The sequence below is a fragment of the Antechinus flavipes genome, chromosome 1, assembly GCF_016432865.1.
Source record: "Antechinus flavipes isolate AdamAnt ecotype Samford, QLD, Australia chromosome 1, AdamAnt_v2, whole genome shotgun sequence".
Lineage (NCBI taxonomy): Eukaryota > Metazoa > Chordata > Mammalia > Dasyuromorphia > Dasyuridae > Antechinus > Antechinus flavipes.
In genome coordinates this window covers 305,327,480-305,333,479 of record NC_067398.1, presented here as the reverse complement: position 1 = coordinate 305,333,479, position 6,000 = coordinate 305,327,480, and the positions used below count along the sequence as shown (strand labels likewise).

The window sequence follows — 6,000 nt, the reverse complement described above, 5'->3', positions numbered from 1 at the left end:
GATTAAGGGTAAATATGAGTTAAGATTAATTCATCAAAAATCTTATGGAGGATAGGAAATGAATGGGAAAGGAGCAATGAGAGGAATCCCTTAGGGAAATGGGAAAAAAAAATATTGAGACTATCCTCAAGTTTTGAGCTTTCAACTTCCTTTTTTGAACTTTTCATTTGTGAAATAAAACAAGTATTTCCATAATTTAGTACAATAAAAAAGATGATTGCATATGAAACCACAGATCTATTATGTACAACTTGCTGTTCTTTTAAAGTATTTAATAAAGTTATCATGTAAATTTCTTTTTTTCCCTCCTCCTATCCCTGCCATAGAGATAGCTGCCATTAGACACAAAAAAGAATTAGTATTAAACTGGGCCTGAAGCTATTGTGTGCCCCCTACCTGCCTAGTTGGCAACAAAGGAGACACAGTTTTCTGGATGCTACAGATGAGGTGAAGAATCTTGGCTTTATGAATGGTTGCCTTGTTTGTTTGGGGATTGTTGCCTCCTCTCTACTGTTCCCCCACCCTCAGTTTCTCTGCTTCATAAAAATTCCAAGAGCTCCATTTTCAAAGTGTGAAGTCCTCAGACTGTAACCATAGTGTTGTCTTCCTGGAATCTGCTTATGCCATTTGTTGCTCCTCACTAACTCTCTGACGCAGCCGTGCAAAATACAGCTTCTTGGGGACCTGGGATTCTGCCTTGTTGCTCTCCATGTGACATTTGCCTGCATCTCCCCTGTTGTGATGAAACAACTATACCGTGAAAAAGTCGTTCTCTTACCTCAAATGCAATTTCCATTCCCAGTACAGATAATGAAGTCAGGTGTTTCTAAATGACTTCAATTGGCATGTAGGGCTGCCCCCTCCCTCGAAGCCCCATCCTTTCTGCATAAACAGAAATGCATGACCAGTGACTACAACTTAGTTCATCACAGTGAAAGCTAAGGAGGAGGTGAATTCTTCACTTTAGGCTCCATTAAGGGTTAGTGCTAGATGGAAGTCGCAGAAGTGTATACTGCTTTAGTTGTGAGTAGAGAAATTTTAGGCAGCGAATTAGGGGGGCATCTTATGGCTGTCTTCAAGTATTTCAAAAGCTGTCATGTGGGAGAGAGATTAGGTTGACTCTGGCCCTAGAGAGTAGAATCACAGGGAGCAATGGGAGGAAGGTACAAAGAGGCATATTTAGTCTTGATGTCTGGAAAAAATATATTCTACTAATTACAGCTATTTAACAGGCTTTCCCAGGAGGTCTTTCTTCATTGGACTTCTTCAGGCAGAGGCTGAATGACCCCCTCATCAGGGATGTTATAATATAAGTTTGAATTGGAGTAGATGGTTGTTGAATCTGAAATTCTTTGATGTTGTAATGAGAGTTTAAGGGAAAAAAAATCCTCCTTCCTCTAGCTGGCTTTCCTCAGACTAGTTTAAAACACTGGAATATCTGAGCACAAAAAAATCATCAATCCTTGTGATGATATCAGCTAAGAAATAGAAGATGATATGGGGAGTGATGGTCATAAAAGCATGAGGTGCATCCTATGTTGACTCATTTTTCCAAAGGTCCCCATCTTGACTTATATTAGATCAAAAGAGAACCCTAGTTTTAACTCAGATGTAAGGCTCTTTATCAAACTTGTACATAAATTACCTGCTTCTTCATACAACTGATATTCTTCCAATTGCCTTAATAGACCATAAAAATGGTAATACTGTGGTGAACCGTTAAATGCTCAGCCATTTAGCCCAGCAGCATTCCTTGTTTAATAGTTTTACTCATTTAACACGTAGGATTTGTAACAGAGTAAATCTAATTTTAAAGTAGGTTGAGGAAGTTAAGCCACCTCTGGGGAATCAGTCTTCACTCCCTTACCTGGAGGGGAGTGCTAATTGCTTATGGGACTCAGAGCAGGTGCTAATGAAAGCAAGTTCTAAGGATGGCTAATGAGTTGGGGCAGTGTGGTATGACTTAAGTCCTTGGATATGTGTTGGGGGCAATAGTTTTGATTGTTTGATTTTGGCTTTGGCCAGTCAAGTATTTTAAATATTCTTTATTCACAGCCTCTTCCTTGGGGCTTTAAGTAATAACAGCTTGACCTTCCTTTGACATCCCCACCTTAGATTTCAGATTTTCTGAAATTAAGCACTAACTCTGCCTGTTACCATTTCTTTTGACTATTGGAGAAACATCCGTGTTCCTAGGCAGTCTTTCATAGCTAAATTCTGACTGGTGTGAATGAGCTTTGGCTTTGTTATTGTTTATAGGTCTTTTGTGGCAACCTTTGAAGGAAAATGTCCAGTTAATCTCTCTCTTTGTCGCCTTAACTCTCCCTCTCTCCTGTCTCCCCTTTCTCCTGTCTTCTACTTCTATTTTTATCTATCTGTCTTTCTATCTGTCTACCTTATATACATAATTTTTCCCTAAGAGAATCTAGATGGCTTCTACTTTGGTTTATGAAATCTATTGCCTCACACTAGTTATCATTTTGAATACCCAGGGCTTGACAATTACTAGTGAACTACTTCTTTCTTTTTCTTCAGGAGATTTGGGTTTTGGAAAAAGATTCACACACATACACATTTGATTTTATCAATTTTGAACAATTTCAATTTTGCTGAAAATATTTCTAAACTGATTTCAAAACTGGAAGAATTTTGAGTTTAATGTCTGCCATCTAAATAAATGTTAACACCTGCCTTTTTCATATCCTTTTTTTCCTTCAGAAAATCATATGTTTTTTTAAACATGACATGTTCTTCTTATTATATTACTCAAGACCAGACTCCAACTAATGCAGACATTAGTTGGAAAATCCTTTTTTTAAATTAATAGTATTTTGTTTTTCTAGTTTCAAATAAAGAGTTTTCAATATTCATCTTTGTATGGAAAGAGATTCTTTTGGGCAATCTCCTTTAATAATTTACCTGATTTGTGGAATAGTACTTAGATATAAACTTAAGTGGATCCCTATTGTCTATCAAATAAAAGTTCAAACCTTTCATTTTATAGTTTTGGTCTTCCACAATATGGTGCTACCCAGCCCTTCCTTTCCCTCCCACCAATGTAAAATCTTTCTTAGGAACTTCTCTTTAATGTTTATTTTATCCAAATATATTACATTACTATCATAGTGATAATTTTCTACTGGCCCCTAGATCATCTCTTTTTTTCTCATGGTCTTGCTATTCTAATCTCTGTCCTTAAACTTAGGAACTTCAATAAGATGTTAATGTCCCTCAAATTCTTTGGCCTTCCAGTTCATTTCAGTGATCTCCTCAACTCCAATGAGTAAGATTTTCATTCCATCTCTGCACCTTTGATCTAATCATTGTTCTCAGATGTTCTACTTCCATGATCTAAAACAATAAAATCCCTCTGTCTGAATCTAGCTTTCTGTCTTTCTATTTTTCTCTGTTTTATCCTTCTAATTTTTTTTTTTTTTTTTTGTCGTCATGACTACCTCCAAGCCCTCCATTGTTTCTTGATTACCCGGTCCATCATCCCTGCCCAGGTTTCATTTCCATTAACTAGTAGAACTTCATTACTATCTTCTAACCTTGAAGCTCTTGACTTCTTGTCTTATCATCATTCATATTTGATCAAATTCTAACCCTAGATTATTCCATAATAACCTTCTCTGCTCTTAGGCAGAGAAGCTACCAGGTGATGCAGTGGATAGGATGGGTTTGGAGTTAGAGTGATCTAAACCAGTTTTCAATTATTACTAACTGTTTGACCCTGGGCAAGTTGCAACCTCTGGCTGCCTCAAATTCCACTGGAACATGGAGATAATAACAGCACTTACCTCACAGTGTTGCTGTAAGGATCAAATGAGATGATATTTGTAAAATGCCTAGCACAGTGCCTGGCACATAACAGATGTTATATAAATGCTTATTCCCCCCCCACTCCTTCCTATTTGCATATTGTTGAACACCCATGAAAAATGGGAAATTACCTTGATTGTGTTTATTTGCATTGTTTGATATTCACTGAGTTCTCCTTGCTATATTGTCAATCCTAACATGGCATATTTAAAGTTGAAAAGAACTTTAGATGCTATTTAGTCCAAGTTTCTTATTTGATAGATAAGCAAACTGAGGCTTGGAGAGATTGGGTGATACAACTAGTAAGAATTTTAATAAGATTTGAACCCACTTTTTTTTTTTTTTTACTTTAAGAATTTTATTTTTCTCTGATTGCCTTCCTGTTCTACTCCCTAGGGTGTTTTAAGCTTCTTTTCTTTTCTTTTTTTAGGTTTTTGCATCGCCATTCTACCTTTCTCTTCAGTAGAAGAAATCAATGGAGGATATTTTACTGAAAAAATTGAGGTCATATCATGAATTCCATTCCCCTATTTCAGTTCTATAGTTTAAATTTCAGTGTCATCTTTGTTCTTTCTTCCATTGCTCTAGTCTCTGATAATGGGACAGCTATTCTCATGTAAGTCCAAAAGTCTAATTGTGCCCTTGATCTCCTTTTCTCCTACTCTTTCTAGATGTTACCCTCTGTTTAATCTTCAATGTTTCTCAATTAACTCCTTCCCAGACCTATAAACATGCTCAGATCTCATCCATCCTTAAAAAAGACAAAATAACCCCCCCCTCCCCAAATCCCAACCTTTTCTAGATCCTATAGATTATTGGCAGCCATTATCTCTTTCTTTTACACCTAAACATTAAAAAAAAATTGTTTGCATCTAATTATTGCATCCATTTCCTCATCTCCTTGTACTCTAGCTTCTGATACTATCTTTTGCCTTGAAAGTGCTTTTTTCAATGATTTTTTCAGTTGCCAAATGCAATGACATCTTCCTCAATTATCATCATTCTTGACCTTTCTGCAGCATTTGACACTGTTGGCTACTTTATTCCTCCTGGATACTCTCTTTTCTCGGTTTCAATGAAACTGAGTTCTCCTCTCTTCCCTTGAGGACTATCATCTATGCTCCATTTTTTATCCAGAGAATAGATCTTAGAGTCCTGTCCTAAGTCTTCTTTTCCTTTCATATTCTCTCTTAGTGATCTCATTAATTCTTTGTGTTTACTAATGATTATGGAGATGATTACCAAATCTACATCTCCTAAAATTCAAATTCATGTCACCAACTGTCCATTGGCCATGTGTCCCATGATAGTACTATAAACATCTCAAAATAAATGTCTAAAATTGAACTCATTCTCTTTTCCCTCAATTTTGTATTCCTGTTCAAGATTGTTAACTACATAAGTTTGCAACATTAGTATCATTATTTAACTCTTTACTACATTTTCACATTCAATCAGTTACTAAGTTAATTAATTTTCCTATATCTCTCTTAGAGTCTCTTTTCTTCATTCCAATGATTATCACCCTGGTTTAGACCCTCACCATCTCTTTCCTGGTCTGTCTCTATAGCCTTCTAACTGGTTTCCCTGCCACAAGTCTTTCTCTTTTCTAGTCTATCCTTCACGACTGCCAAATGATGTTCTTAACTCATAGGTCTGACCATGTCACTCCTTGTGCACCAGAAACTTCAGTAGTTCCTCATAACTCCTAGGCAACCCACTCAGAAATGAGGATAATCTCAATTTGCTAATTAGATAAGATAATCTTTCTGTTTTACTTAAATCTAATTTATGCACAAGTCAACAAGGATTCCTAAATTAAAATACAAACTTCTTTGTCATTTAAAGCCCATCACAAATCAGCAGCAGTTAGACTGATTCCATGTTGCTTCACCTCATGTATTCTACACTACTACTAAACTGGCTGACGTATTGTTCACCACCCATGACGTTCCATCTCTTGCTACTTTTATGTTTTGGTCTGTTTCCTATGCCTGGGATGTCCTCCTTCCTCACCTTTAACTCTCTAAGCTCTAGAACTCAAGTCTTAGCTCAAGAACCATATTTTATGGGCAACCTTTCCAGATCCTTCCCTTTTCTTACTTGTTAGTATTTTAATATTTGCTTTATATTTATTATGCATTTATATATCTGTGTACATATTGTAAGCCTTTCTCC

General features: G+C 36.4%; 1 pseudogene; it reads right to left on the bottom strand.

Annotated features, from left to right (window-relative positions):
* Positions 1–618: 618 nt before the first annotated feature.
* LOC127545432 (small ubiquitin-related modifier 2-like) overlaps positions 619–6,000 on the bottom strand; it is a 95,470-nt pseudogene continuing 90,088 nt past the window's right edge.